The following is a 15644-nucleotide window of genomic DNA, read 5'->3' as shown; positions in this document are numbered from 1 at the left end:
ATAAAAGCAGGCAGCAGGTTAGATTTGCCTAATCATACCATACCATATATGTATGAGATATTAGGATGGAATCCATTCACTTAATGCATTCATGCAAGAAAGGTATACTAAATTCTGGGATTTCTAGGGGAAACAAGAACAACTTTCAGTTCTTCTTGCCATTTTGCTTACTGGGTGAATTACGATGTTCTCCCCTTTCTCATGCCTGCTTTTTAAAGCTGTCTTTATTTCCTTTCCATTGTTTATGAGAGATATGTTCACATTATCTCACTTAATCTTCATCGCTGGTGGTATATTATCAATTTTTTTTTCTTGAGAAGGAGTCTTGCTCTGTCACCCAGGCTGGAATGCAATGGCATGATCTCAGCTCACTGCAACCTCTGCCTTTTGGGTTCAAGCAGTTCTCCTGCCTCAGCCTTCTGAGTAGCTGAGATTACAGGCACATGCCACATACCCAGCTAATTTTTGTATTTTTAGTAGAGATGAGGGTTTTACCACGTTGGTCAGGCTCGTCTCAAAGTCCTGACCTTGTGATCCACCCGCCTTGGCCTCCCAAAGTGCTGGGATTATGGGCATGAGACACTGTGCCTGGCCTATTATCTCAATTTTATAGTATAGGAAAATGTAAACTTAACCCAATTAACTAGCCAGTTACACACAGCTGTGAGTGGTGGAGTCTACCATCAAATGCAGGTCTCTTAGGCTGAAAAAGCATTTTTTTTTCTTCTCGCTGCCCTTCCTTCCCTCCTAGAGATGTATGAAACTGTGATAACTGTCATCCTGTCAGAAGTGAATCTGTTTATTTCACTTGAATGCATGTTTATTTTCGCTTCCCTTCAATTTTCCCTGACTCTAGTTTTTGAAGATGTAATCTAAGTTTGATAGAAAAGCGGTGATTTTTTTTTTGGTTTCCCCATCAAAGAAGCTAAAAATAAACACACAACTAGTTAGCAATGTCAGTGCTATAAGAACTCACTGATGTGTGGGATTAAGCGTGAAGGAAGGGGCCAGGTGCAGTGGCTCACACCTGTTATTCCAGCACTTTGGGAGGCAAAGGCAAGCAGATCACTTGAGGTGAGGAGTTCAAGACCAGCCTGGCCAACGTGATGAAACCCTGTCTCTACCAAAATACAAAAATTAGCTGGGCATGGTGGCTGGTGCCTGTAATCCCAGCTACTCGGGAGGCTGAGGCAAGTGAATTGCTTGAACCTGGGAGGCAGAGGTTGCAGTGAGCCGAGATCACACCACTGTAGTCCAGCCTGGTGACAGAGTGAGACTCCATCTAAAAAAAAAAATGGTTGTGTGTGGTGGCTCATACCTGTAATCTTAGCACTTTGGGAGGCCAAGGTGGGCAGATCACTTGAGATCAGGAGTTCGAGACCAGCTTGGCCAACATGGTGAAACCCCATCTCCACTAAAAACATAAAAAAAATTAGTTGGGTATAGTGGTGGACACCTGTAATCCCAGCTGCTTGGGAGGCTGAGGCATGAGAATTGCTTGAACCTGGGAGGCAGAGGTTGCAGTGAGCCGAGATCATGCCACTGCACTCCAACCGGGGGGACAGAGCGAGTCTCCATCCCACCCCCAAAAAAAAGAGTGCAGAAAGAAATCCATGTCCTTTCCTGACACCCTCTACAGCTTCCCCAGGGTGCTCTTCCAGAAAGAAGTGAGTTCCTTACGGTTTGGGGGGTTATTGATGATTTATAACTGGTTTAAGAGTAGACTTTGAAGACAGATCATTTGTGCGGATAGAACCTGAAGAAGAAAAATGGCAAATAGACTTACTCATGTATAGTTTTAAATAAGGAATTGGACAGATTTATTCATGAGCAGTGACTAACCTCCCCGCTATGGCTCCTCATGGGTTCCCAAGAAGCCTACGATCCTTTTTCCCCATATTAGTGGGAAATCCCAGTTATGGTTGTCCTTCCTATTGGAAATTGAAAATAGGTTTAGATAAAGTAACATCTGGGAATGAAAGCAGATGTCCTTTGGTTTTAACTATTGGTTTCCTTGTAATTCCCCTACTCTTTTATTATAGTGGGGTCTGTATATAATGTAACATTTAACATTCTGTAACATGGAATATGCCACATTTCTGGAACATGTAAGGTAATGCCTTTAACTTAAAAATTGCTTGAGTGTGTCATGGCAGAGTCCAGATGTATATGCAAAATATACTTAGGTAAACACAAAGCTGACTTTATATACTCCTCAATGTAATTTCTCAGGATAATTTTATTAAAATCTGCCAATATACCTGCTTTGTACCTCAGGATCCTAGAAAATGGCACCTTTTCTGGAGGTTGGTTTGTTGTTGTTTTGTTGTGTTGTTGTTGTCATTGTTTGAGACAGGTTCTTGCTATTACCCAGCCTGAGTGCAGTGGCACAATCACTGCCTGCTCTCTGCAGCTTCAACCTCATGGGTTCAAGCCATCCTCCCACCTCAGCCTCCCAGGTAGCTGGGACCACAGGTGTACACCCCCATACTTGGCTGATTTTTTATGTTTGGTAGAGACAGGATCTCCCCTCTGTTTCCTGGGCTGATCTCAGACTCCTGGGCTCAAAGGATCCTCCTGCTGAGAGCCACCTCACTTGGCTGTGGAGGTTGTTTTAATTACCTCCTCTTCACCCCATTAATGAGGGAGGGATTTCTGCTTAGGGTTACAGGGATGGCTGAATACCCAATGCTCTTGACACTGAATACCTGTTGATCTCGACACTGGACAGGTAAGATCAACAGCAGAGTTTCAGTCACATGTAATTCCAGCCTAGAGGAGGAGGGCACAACATGCCACACCTGACCACCCAGGCCTGTACTCAGGAATGACTAGGGGCTGCAGGAGGCAGGCTTTTTAGTATCAGGAGGGTGGGGCCATCCTTGGTTCCCATGAGAGGATGTGATTGGCTTGTTTGAATAACTGCTGGCTGGCAGGGAACTAACACCCACTTCTCAGGGCTAAGCAGACACTGTGCCTGGTCCTTGTGATAAAGAGGGTGGCCAGGGGACTTTATCAGCAGAAGCAGAGTGGGAAGGGCAGTGTGTACTGAGACCATTTGGAGCCCTCTGATTTTCCTTAGATGTCAAGGCAGAACCTAATATTGGGCCTTAATTTTCAGCCTTGCACCACAGTGGTTTTGTTCTCTGACTCACAATCAAGAGCATGGCATGGGCAGGCAGAGTGGTCATATTTTCCAAAAGGCTCACCACCTTTTCAGTGGCTGTTAGTATTATGATGATAAGACCTTAGAGGAAGCAAAGGGGCATGTACAGCTGACACTAGGACAAAGATGTCACCCTGTTAGAGAAGGTAGTCAAAGGGTGAGCTTTTTTCTCTCCTAACTCACTAACCAGTCTTGCCTCCCCGTGCATGCCTGGCCCCCCTCCTAGGTCCTTTATTTACCCTCATGTTACAACGTGGCAAAATCAAGGGGAGAGCACTTATTTTTCTGGCTCTGTAGCCCCTGGTTTCTGTGCACTGCCTAGTGCTTTTAGCATGCACTAACTTTTATTTATTTATTTTTATTTTATTTATTTATTTATTTATTTATTTTTGAGACAAAGTCTCGCTCTTGTCACCCAGGCTAGAGTGTAGTGGCACGATCTCAGCTCACTGCAACCTCCGCCTCCTGGGTTCAAGCGATTCTCCTGCCTCAGCCTCCCAAATAGCTATGGCTGCAGGCACCCCACAATACACCTGGCTAGGTTTTGTACTTTTAGTAGACGCAGGGTTTCATCATGTTGGCCAGGCTGGTGTCGAACTCCTGACCTCAGGTGATATGCCCACCTCGGCCTCCCAGTGTTGGGATTACAGGTGTGAGCCATCATACCCAGCCAAGTTGTCTGTTTTTAGAAAGTGGTTCTTTCCTTCATCTTAAATGACTGTGATTATCTCAATCCCTGCCTTTATCTGTTTAAGAAAGTCTCAGTAGGAAAATAAAGAGAAGCAGTCAACAGAATTTGTAGTTTGACTATTATAACTAATTCATTATTATCTTCATCTGCCTCCTAAGATAGAAAATAAAACATAGTAGCCCCCGATAAGTGTTTACTGAAATAAATGGCATCACCATTTGTATATATTCTAAGTATTACATAAGTATTTGTAAAAATATATGTGTAGGCTGGGCAAGGTGGCTCATGCCTGTAATCCCAGCATTTTGGGAGGCCAACATCAGCATATCACCTGAGGTCAGGAGTGTAATATGTGTAAATGTGTGTATGTAAATATGAAGTATTCTCTCGTAGCCATCCCAACTTCATTATTTATTTCTAATGGCCTTTATTTTTTCTGGCATCAAGTAGGTACAAACAGTCTATTACATAATGAGGACATGAAGGAAAGAAATGATACTAAGTCAACTCTAACTTTGTCTTCAAACTTTTTAGTTTTCAGTAAGAGAAACACCATCTTTGGTGCAGTGATGGAAGTGGATTGGGGACTTGCCATATAAATATATATATATATGTGACAGAATCTCACTCGCGTTCAGGCTGGAGTGAAGTGGTGCAGTCTCGGCTCATTGTATCTTCCGCCTCTTGAGTTCAAACGATTCTCCTGCCTCAGCCTCCTGAGCAGCTGGGACTACAGGCTTGCGCTACCAGATCCAGCTAATTTTTTGTATTTTTAGTAGAGATGGGGGTTTCACTGTGTTAGCCGGGATGGTCTCGATCTCTTGACCTTGTGATCCGCCCACCTCGGCCTCCCAAAGTGCTGGGATTACAGGCCTGTGCCACCGTGCCCAGCCGGAACTTGCTATATTTTATCAGAGGCAACCCCAAGCTTAGTAGAATACTTTTCTATTTCTATTAAAAAGAAACTTGTCCACATTTCATAAAGTGTATCCCAATTCTAAGAAAGCAAAATTGAGGGTAATTAAATGTTGCAGATTTATTTTACATAGTGCTTGTTTCAGGAGACATTTTTGTAACAATTTATTCCTTTGTAGCTAGATCAAGATTCCTTCTAGCTAGGCTTGACCTGGATGCCTCCCAGCTAAGCTAGATGACCAAGAGTGTCTGTTGAACTGTTTTCAGCCTGGGCTCCTCCAGTGTCATTAAGATAGGACCAGGAACCCTGAAGCACATGATCACCTTTGCTTGTAGGTCAGGAAGCTCTCCCACAACCAGATGGAGAACTATGGGGGATGGATTCTACTATTATGTTGTTGTTCTCTGTGGCATAGTCAACAAGTTGTGTGGTTCTTCTGTTGTCCCTGTGGGCTGTTGAACAATCCCTCTTACTGACCTCTTTTTTTTTTTTTTTTTTTTTAAGCCATCAACTGGCTAGTCAGATCTCCCCTTCCTACTTATTTAGAGATTTAGCGTTAAGGTTCTCCCAAATAAACCTCTGCCTCTGCCAGCAGTTGGAGAAAGCCATAATTTATATATCTTAGCAACCTAAGAAATGTTAAAAGAGGTTTTTTAGGCCAGGCGCGGTGGCTCAAGCCTGTAATCCCAGCACTTTGGGAGGCCAAGGTGGGTGGATCACGAGGTCAAGAGATCGAGACCATCCTGGTCAACATGGTGAAACCCTGTCTCTACTAAAAATACAAAAAAGTAGCTGGGCATGGTGGCACATGCCTGTAATCCCAGCTACTCAGGAGGCTGAGGCAGGAGAATTGCCTGAACCCAGGAGGCGGAGGTTGCAGTGAGCCGAGATGGCGCCATTGCACTCCAGCCTGGGTAATAAGAGCGAAAAAACTCCGTCTCAAAAAAAAAAAAGAGGTTTTTTTTTGGAAATGGTAGTCCTGAAAATGCTTACATAGACCTCCAAGTCTAGGGGTAGGGGGAGAAAGGAAAGAACAGAAGAAAATATCTTTAATCTCATCATCCTGTGAAGAAAATAAACTTTCCCTAAAGAGTTTGTACATATATAAAAATATGTGTGTGGCTGGGCGCAGTGGCTCATGCCTGTAACCCCAGCACTTTGGGAGTCTGAAGTGGGTGGATCACGAGGTCAGGAATTCAAGACCAGCCTGACCAACATGGTGAAACCCCATCTCTACTAAAAATACAAAAAAAAAAATAATTCCAGCTACTCGGGAGGCTGAGGCAGGAGAATTGTTTGAACCTGGGAGGTGGAGGTTGCAGTGAGCCAAGATCTTACCACTGTGCTCCAGCCTGGGCGACAAAGAGAGACTGTGTGTATATGTGTAATGCGTGTATATGTGTAAATACATATATGCTTTGAACCACCTTTTATAAAGCTTTTCAGACTCTGTCAGAGGGGTGGTCAACTTTAACAATTTTTTTAAATGTACTAAAGGGCAAATAATAAAATCTTTCATCAGGAGTGGTGGCTCATACCTAGTACTTTGGGAGGCTGAGGCAGGCAGATCACTTGAGCCCCGGAGTTTGAGACCAGCCTGGGCAACATGGCAAAACCCCATCTCTACAAAAGAAGAAAAACAAAAATTAGCCAGGTGTGGTGGCATCAACTTATAGTCCCAAGTCCCTTAGGCTTGGGAGCCCAAGGCAGGAGGATCTTGGAGGAGGTCTGGGAGATGGAAGTTACAGTGAGCTATGATTACACCACTACACTCCAACCTGGGTGTGCACTGCAACCTGGGTGACAGAGCAAGACCCTGTCTCAAAAAAAAAAAAAAAGTCTTACTCTCAGGACTTTAAGTCCCAGAGACAACTGTATTTCAACTGTATTTATTGGTTTCTTCTGAATGTTTTCTGGGGCAGCCTGGTGTGTGCCAGCATGTTTGTGTGTGTGTGTGTGTGTGTGCACGCACACACACTTTTTATATGTTTTTGTATATATATATTCTTATTTTTGCTTCTGTATACAAATAGGAGCACACTGTGTTCCTTGATTTCTTTTTAACCTAACAATATTTCCTGGAGAGTGATCTGTGCCATTGTGCATACATCTACCTCTTTTTTTTTTTTTTGAGATGGGGTCTCACTCTGTCACCCAGGCTGGAGTGTAGTGGCACAATCCCAGTTCACAGCACCTTCAACCTCCTGGGTTCTAGTGATCCTCTTACCTTAGCCTCCCAAGTAGCTGAGACTGTGGTATGTGCCACCATGCTTGGCTAATTTTTTAATTTTTGGTAGAGACGGAGTTTTACCATGTTGCCCAGGCTGGTCTTGAACTCCTGCGTGCAAGTCTACCTGCCTTGGCCTCCGAAAGTGCTGGGATTTATAGGCATGAGCCACTTTGCCCGGCCTACCTCATTTTTTAAATAGCTGTTTAGTTTAAAACCTAGGGATTAAGAAAAAATAAATTAAATAACTGTTTAGTAATTCATTATATGAATGTCATCCCAATTATCTTTTATTAATGGCTATTGAAGGAAGATCCCTTTAAAACTGCTTCTTTATAGTAAATCTTAATGACTTTAAAACCAATTACATATAAAAGTTGCAAGTGTATATGTAGGTACTCTTCTATTTTAAGGAATTTTGCATTCTCTTTTTTTGAGACGGAGTCTCACTCTATCACCCAGGCTGGAGTGCAGTGGTGCAGTCTCGGCTCACTGCATCCTCCACCTCCCAGGTTCTTGCAATTCTCCTGCCTCAGCTTCCCCAGTAACTGGAACTACAGATGCATGCCGCCACGCCCGGCTAATTTTTTTGTATTTTAGTAGAGATAGGGTTTCACCATGTTGCCCAGGCTGGTCTTGAACTCCTGAGCTCAGAAGTCCCCCTGCCTCAGTCCCCCTCCCAAAGTGCTGGGATTACAGGTGTGACCCAGCACGCCCGGCCTCTATTTGTTTTTTAAACCATTTTCAGAGTTGTCTTGTGAGGACTGTATTTTAAATAGCAGCCTCAAGGTACTGATTTTGATTTTGGTCTTATTTATTTATTTATTTTTGAGACAGGCAGCAATCCTCCTGCCTCAGCCTCCCAAAGTGCTGAGATTACAGACATGAGTCACCACCCCTGGCCATGATTATGTCTAAGAATCCTAGTAATTCCTGGGGGAAGGTGATAGTAATGGTATTTGCAAAGATGGAGGTTGCTTCTGGAAAATGAAGCTGGCCTGTTTTTTAAAAATATCCATCATTTGAAGGCTCTTATTTTACCCTAAAAGAGTCACCAGAACCAATTTTAAACAGTTTCTGGTTTATATTTCAGGGAAGCTGGATATTTTTGTGGGATTTCTTTGAAGCCATAGAACCCTACTTGCTAGTTTGAAAGGCTCAGTTGTTAAAACCTCTAAAACTTAAGAAGGAAAAAAATAAGACACTGATCATGTACATTTTGTAGGTTTCTTCATTTATTCATTTTTTTTGTATCTTTCTTCCTGTGTTTTAAGTATCAAACTCCTGTTGTACTATCCCTTTAAGTATTTTAGCTATTTTATTTATTTTTATTTTGTGAATATCAAGGAGTTTAACTCAAAAAGTTTGTATACTACATATATACAATATAGGACTTTTAAAACTGAAATCGAGATAATAAAATCATGAGTTTTTTAAATTAAAATTTGTCCTAACCTTTAATCAAGCAACCTCTTGAAAGAAGATTAAAAATTAATATATTTGAGCCGGGCACAGTGACTCATGTCTGTAATCCCAGCACTTTGGGAGGCTGAGGTGGGCGGTTCACCTGAGGTCAGGAGTTTGAGACCAGCCTGACCATATAGAGAAACCGTGTCTCTACTAAAAATACAAAATTAGCTGGGCATGGTGGCACATGCCTGTAATCCCAGCTACTCAGAAAGCTGAGGCAGGAGAATCGCTTGAACTCAGTAGGTGGAGGTTGTGATGAGTCAAGATTATACCATTGCACTCCAAACTGGGCAACAAAAGTGAAACTCTGTTTCAAAAAACAACAACAACAACAACAATATATTTGATATCTTTATGATGCGAGGACATAAAATATTGATATATGTCCTTTTTCGGGGGGAAAGATTTCTGCCATTATACTTCAATAAGAACATCAGCATCCATAGCCTTACATATTACTGAAGCATTGATGTTTCTTTTTCGTGAAAGCAGTTAGTAATGGAGAAAGACCTACCAGATAATCTGGTTTACCTACTTTACCTACCAGCACTCAGGAGTCACACTGATTGAACTTGATATTTTTTCAGTCCTGTTACCTAGCTCTGCACATACTTAAAATAATTGTGCACAGACTTTTGTTTGGAAAACCTAAAAACATGACGTGAATACATGACGCTTGCTTTAATGGAGGATGCAGATGGCCAAGTATGCCCATTTCACAAGTTGTGGCAGGTTTCTAAACTTTCAGGGGTAGATCTCAAGAACGTCACCCAAGTGGCCGAGTGCGTTGGCTTATGCCTGTAATCCCAACGCTTAGGGAGGCTGAGGCAGGTAGATCACCTGAAGTCAGGAGTTCAAGACCTGTCTGGTCAACATGGTGAAACCCCCGTCTCTACCAGAAAAAAAAAAAAAAAAAAAAATCACCAGAGTAAGGGATGGAGAAAATTCTAGAAGTACTGTGTAACTGAAAAGACTTGAAGAGTAAGAAAGATTTTTTTAAATAGTTCTTTTGGACATGGTGGCTCATGCTGTCATTCCAGCACTTTGGGTGGCCAAAGCAGGAGGTTCACTTGAGGCCAAGAGTTAGAAAACAGCCTGGGCAACATAGGGAGACCTTGTCTCAGCAAATAAATAAACAAATAAATAAATAAATAGTTATTTTTACATTGATTTGATTAATGGTTTTACTGTGACACTGGAATCTGCAGTGTTATAAGGGAACTGAAGTAACAAGGGGGAAATGTTTCCTGGTAAAACAAAACAAAAATAATTTTCTAGTGAAAATTATGAACCAATTTTATAGTTAGTGTGTTATTAAATAACTTGTTTAAAATTTATTTTGCTGGCCAGGCACGGTGGCTCACGCCTGTAATTCCAGCACTTTGGGAAGCTGAGGCAGGTGGATCATCTGAGGTCAGGAGTTCAAGACCAGCCTGGCCAACATGGTGAAACCCCATCTCTACTAAAAATACAAAAATTAGCCAGGCATGATGGTACATGCCTGCAATTCCAGCTGCTTGGGAGGCTGAGGCAGGAGAATCACTTGAACCCGGGAGGCGGAGGTTGCAGTGTGCAAAAATCGCACCACTACATTCCAGGCTGGGCAATGAGTGAAACTTCATCTCAGAAAAAACAAAATTTATTTTGCTAATTTTTCCATGTAATATTCATTCTTCAAGCCCATAATGGTAGTTTTTTTTCCCCTCTCATTCTGTGGTAAATGTGAAATGTGCCAAAGAAACATATAATCACCAAATTACAATGAGACAGCATTTGAAAAAAAATTATCACAACATCCTGAGAACAAGCAGGTTCTGTTCAGTTTGGGTCAGGAGTAGAAAGAAGAGGAAGAGAAATATCACAGAAGTTGAGATTTACATGTGGTGACTTGGAAATGAGAAAGAAACTTCTGAAGGTGAGGGAATTGAACTTTCAAGGTTTGGAGGAATTACATGAAATGTTCCTTGGTTAAGGAGCTCAGAATAAAATCACAGGCAAGAGAAGAAAAAAAATAGCTGGAATTTGTCAACAACAGAGAAGACTTAGTGTTTTGAAGCTTCAGTTTACACTCCTTCTCCTTTCCTTCTCTTGGCCATCCTATCCCTTATTCCTTCTCCTTGCTAGAAATTTTAGTTTAATGGGGGTTTGCAAGGATGCTTTTGTGGCAAACTCTGGCAATTGCTATGCTGGCTCATCATTGTATAGGTTTTCTGTTCTTAAAAACTCTTAGAGGAGATAGGTTTAGTATTTTTATTTTTATTTACTTATTTATTTGTTTATTTTTTGAGATGGAGTTTCACTCTTGTTGCCCAGGCTGGAGTACAATGGCGCGATCTCGGCTCACCGCAATCTCCGTCCCCTAGGTTCAAATGATTCTCCTGCTTCAGCCTCCCAAATAGCTGGGATTACAGGCATGTGCCACCATGCCCTGCTAATTTTGTATTTTTAGTAGAGATGAGGTTTCTCCATGTTGGTCAGGCTGTTCTCAAACTTTGGACCTCAGGTGATCCGCCCGCCTCGGTCTCCCAAAGTGCTGGGATTACAGGTATGAGCCACCAGACCTGGCCAAATTTAGTATTTAAAAAAGATAATTCTGCTGGGTGTGGTGGCTCACACCTGTAATCTCAGCACTTTGGGAGGCCGAGGTGGGCGGATCACCTGAGGTCCAAAGTTTGAGAACAGCCTGACCAACATGGAGAAACCTCATCTCTACTAAAAATACAAAATTAGCAGGGCATGGTGGCACATACCAGTAATCCCAGCTACTTGGGAGGCTGAGGCAGGAGAATCATTTGAACTAGGGAAGTGGAAGTTGCAGTGAGCTGAGATGATGCCACCGTACTCCAGCCTGGTGACAGAGCAAGACTCCATCTCAAAAAATAATAATAAAAAAGATAATTCCTTCTAAAAGAGAAGGACTTCTCTTTAGATGTGACTTCTTATCTGAAAGAAAAATATGATATCCTTCCAGTGGAGAATGTGCTGTAAATATAGAGAAACTAGCATATTAAAAAAAAAATGACTTTTAAAAAGTGATGGCATCCTGTAGTCTTCACTTCAAATGTATAGATGTTTGCATGTGGAATTGAAGGAACAGTTACCCATCAGTAGTAATTTATGTCTGGATTTACTTGTTTGTCTTAATTCCAGTGCACTGGAAACAAACTGATTTTTTGAAATGGTGGCTTGTTTTAGAAGCACATCTGACTTACAGTGCCTGGGGAAGTAGAGCCCACTCTTTGTTCTGGTTGCTGTTGCAGCCTGCTTTCCTTTTCCTTCAGATATCAAATTATGAACTAACTAGGCAGGAAGACGTGGAGGAAGCCCTATGTCCTGTTCCTTTACCCCACAAAGCAGACAGTGTTAGGCTGTTATCATTCGGACAGTGGGAAGGAAATAAATAGAAGAAGAACTCCAAACTATACAATTGGCATCACTAAGGAATTCTTGTTTCATTATCAGAAATCTAAAATTGGCTGCACATGATGGCTCACACCTGTAATCCCAGCACTTTGGGGAGGCTGAGGTCGGAGAATCTCTTGAGCCCAGCAGTTTGAGATCAGCCTGGGCAACATAGCAAGACTCTTCTCTGTTTTTTCAAAAAAATAAAAATAGAAATCTAAAATTATCTAGGTAGATTCAAAGGCTGCCAACAAGTGTGTGGGAAAATAGTGTAATCATTTTAGAAATGAACATGTAAAATGTAGATCCTAGATTTTGCTGCTAAACCCATTTTCTTTCCCTTAAAATCTGTTCTCTTATTATAATACTTGTTTAAGTTTATGTCACCCTCATTCTGCTGGTGACTTGGACTTGACACCTTGACATCTTCCATAAGTTTTTCTTCCTGTACCCTAAGTCCTGATGATTTTTCCTTTTTTCTTTCTTTTTTTTTTTTTTTTAAAGACAGTCTCACTCTGTTACCCAGGCTTGAGCGCAATGACATGGTCTTGGCTTGCTGCAACTTCCACCTCCCTGGTTCAAGCAATTCTCCTGACTCAGCCCCCTGAGTACCGCAGCCTCTGCCTACTGGGTTCAAGTGATTCTCCTGCCTTAGTCTTCCAAGTAGTTGGGATTACAGGCTCATGCCACCACACCCAGCTGAATTTTATATTTTTAGTACAGACAGGGTTTCGCTCTGTTGGCTGGGCTTGTCTTGAACTCCTTAGTTCAAGTCTTCTACCTACCTTGTCCTTCCAAAGTGCTGGGATTACAGGCCACCCCACTCAGCCCCGAGTTTTCTTCCTCTTACATCCATCCCTTTTTCTCAGTTCAATGTAGCTAATTCAATGTAGCCACCCTGGTTCAGGCCACCTGTACCATTGAAATTCAACACCTGTTGCTTTCTGCTATCATTTTCATTTATTTGGTGAAAAATTCTTGAGGGCCCATTGTGTTTCTGGCTCTATGCTGGGGATTCAGCTAGAAAACACAGTTTCAATTTCCTTGTCTTTGGAAATTTAGATTTTAATGAGGGAAACAAGTCTATCACCAAGTACAGTGTGGGGAGCTGGATTCAGAAGAGACACCAAAATCTCTCCTTGTTTCATGGCATTGTGTTTTGATCCAAGTAGTTTTGATATTTAAAGCTGCTTTTTCTTGTTTTCAAATGTTCACTTTTGTGCTTTAATCTCTCTTCTATCCTGAATGGATGTGGCAATAACTAGTTACTATGTTCTTTTATTTTACTAAAACCTAAGATTTACAGAAGTTTCCAGACAAGCCATACAAAATGGTCACACGCTTTTTTTGAAACAGGTAATCTACACTTGACAGAAAAGTCAGTGTTATTAGTGAGGGCTGTGATGTTTGTTTAATGTTCCCATTTTGGTTTAAACAATCAAGCTTGTCCATCTACAGCATCTAAATAAGGTTAGACTTGGCTAGAGAGCATATTCTAAATAACTGGTTAGCTGCTTTTAACCAGTGATACAATTAGATCACTGTAAAAGGGGGAAAAGGAGCCCATAAAATTAAAACTAACTACCCCTCAAAAAAATAAAGAAAAACACCCACACCCCTGCAGCTAACCTGACAACCACCTTCATTCACAGTGCTTTATACTTAAACCAGGATGGGGGGAATGAGTAAAAGCAGGGAGGGTCCACTGCTTTTAAACATTTTGCAACAATCCAGATTGTTGTCTCTGCTCATGCTTTATGACAGTGAATCTGGATGAGACATAGATTTGCCAATGTGCATTTAATCACCAAAGGACTGAAGATGTCTGGGCTTTTTTATTCGATAATGTTTCTAAGACTGTGTCCATTAAATGCAAACAGAAAGGAAGAAGTCTTGGCAGAACAGGAGAGGTGATGTACACTTGATGATCTGATCAGTTTATATATTATTCATGGCATATAGCCTAGTCCATGCTCTAGCTGTTTCTGTGGCTTGGGCTTCGTTGGTCTTCCACTGCTCCACTACATCATTTGCTAATGGATCATCTGGTTTAGGAGCACTTAACAAAGCCTGGATGGATAGCAGAACTGTGCGGATCTGCAGTGCTGTTGACCACTTATCTTTCAAAATATCTAAACATATTCTTCCCAACTTGTCTACATTAGGATGATAAATTTTGGTCATCAGCCATGCTTTAGGGGCTGCCGTTGGGTATTCTTCTGGAAGGAATAGTTGAAGTTTAAAAGCCCCTCCCTCAGAGGGGGAATCCTGAGGGCCAGCAATGACCACATGAAAATAACGAGTGTTGCTCTCATCTGGTTCTGCTTTGATGCCAGGAACTGGTTCTGCCAGCAAACGCTGGGTTTCCTTGATGATCCTTTGGGACAGCCCAGCCATCTTGTCAGAACCCAAGTTCAGCCTCTGGTCTTGTTTCCCTACTATGTTCTTAATAATAGCCTTCCAGATGATGTTGACCAAGAAACACCTTTCAGCTCTCTTTCCAGATAAAATAAATCTAATTTCTTCACAGGTGCACAGCCCTATTACTAAGTATCTGAATCTATTCAGGATCTAAAACAGTACCCAGATGGGCTGGTCCAAAAAGCCTTTTAGAGCAGAGTTTTTCACACATAGACTGAGATTTTTGTTGCACCACAGATCCTGATGCAGTAGGTTTGTTGAGGCCTGAGCGTGTTTATTTCTGAGGAGCTTCCAGGTGATGCTGGTAACACTTGGAAATTGAACATGTGTTGTGTTAACAGGGTTTTAGAAGATGTAAAGAGATAAGGAATTAAGATTAAAAAGAAGTGGGGGTACATTTACTTCTAGCTATATGGGTATAGATCCTGTAGTCTGTCCATCCTGTTAACTCTCATTTGCTCTCGTTAGTCTCAGTCAGCAGTTAACTACCCAGCGGAGTTGGCTCTTATCCCTGCACCCAGAGACAGTGAATCCTGCCAGTGATCTGACCAGAAAGTGTCTACCCTCTATCCACCCCTTAGCCCCAGGGAGTGAGTCTCCTACATGTCTTGGTGAGCTATGATAAGGTGTGCACTCACGTAACGAGGCTGTGATATGACTCCCAGAGGCCCCTGGACACTGAGTAATGGGAAACCCTGCCTTGGCAATGAGAGGTGTTCCTTTTGGCACTCTGCCTCTAGCCAACTGGTTTGTGTAACAGTTGGGCTCCAGGAATGGCTTCTGAGGCAAGTCTGTATCCTACTGTGTGTATTCAGGAACTGGCAGAACATTTATCTTTAGCTTTTAAGATTCCCGTTAGAGATTCTCGTAACTTGTAACCTTGACGGTTGAGCGACCTGCCTGTGACCTGCTGAAAGAGCCTGCCAGAGTGGAATGCAACTGTCTCCTTATTCTGCTTGAGTGTTTTTCCTGGTGATTGTCTATGGATCTTTTACTGGCTCCACCCATGTGCTTCTATTCTGCAGATATTATTGTAGAATGAAGACAGAAAAGCAGTTGCTACAGGCAATTGGCTCTTGAGTCTTTACAGCCAATACTAGAAGGAATTCTTTTCATCTCTTCCTAGGGAACTTTCCTATGGAATTCCCCCTACAGATTGGTTTGCAACAATGACTTTTAGATTCATGAGACCTATCTTAAAACAAACAGAGAAACCTTGATGATATCAGGCTGGTGAGGAGGAGTTGATAAATGGCCTGGTTCTGTGGTTTTCCAAGTTCAGCCTGTATCAGAATCACCTGGAAAGCATTAAACATGCTTGCTTTTTATTTGCTAGGCCTTGTGCCCCAGG

At 42.1% G+C, this 15644-nt stretch overlaps 1 protein-coding gene and 1 pseudogene across 1 annotated transcript in view; one reads left to right on the top strand and one right to left on the bottom strand.

Moving 5' to 3' along the window:
- Positions 1-15644, top strand: part of FGD6 (FYVE, RhoGEF and PH domain containing 6) — a 150696-nt gene that overhangs the window by 33107 nt on the left and 101945 nt on the right. The window lies entirely within an intron of this gene.
- LOC100408925 (ubiquitin-conjugating enzyme E2 N pseudogene) lies at positions 13811-14269 on the bottom strand (annotated as a pseudogene).

Source organism: Callithrix jacchus, chromosome 9 (assembly GCF_049354715.1).
Source record: "Callithrix jacchus isolate 240 chromosome 9, calJac240_pri, whole genome shotgun sequence".
NCBI classification, from domain to species: Eukaryota; Metazoa; Chordata; class Mammalia; order Primates; family Cebidae; genus Callithrix; species Callithrix jacchus.
Note: the sequence above shows the minus strand (reverse complement) of the source record. Positions and strands in the feature narration are given on the sequence as shown.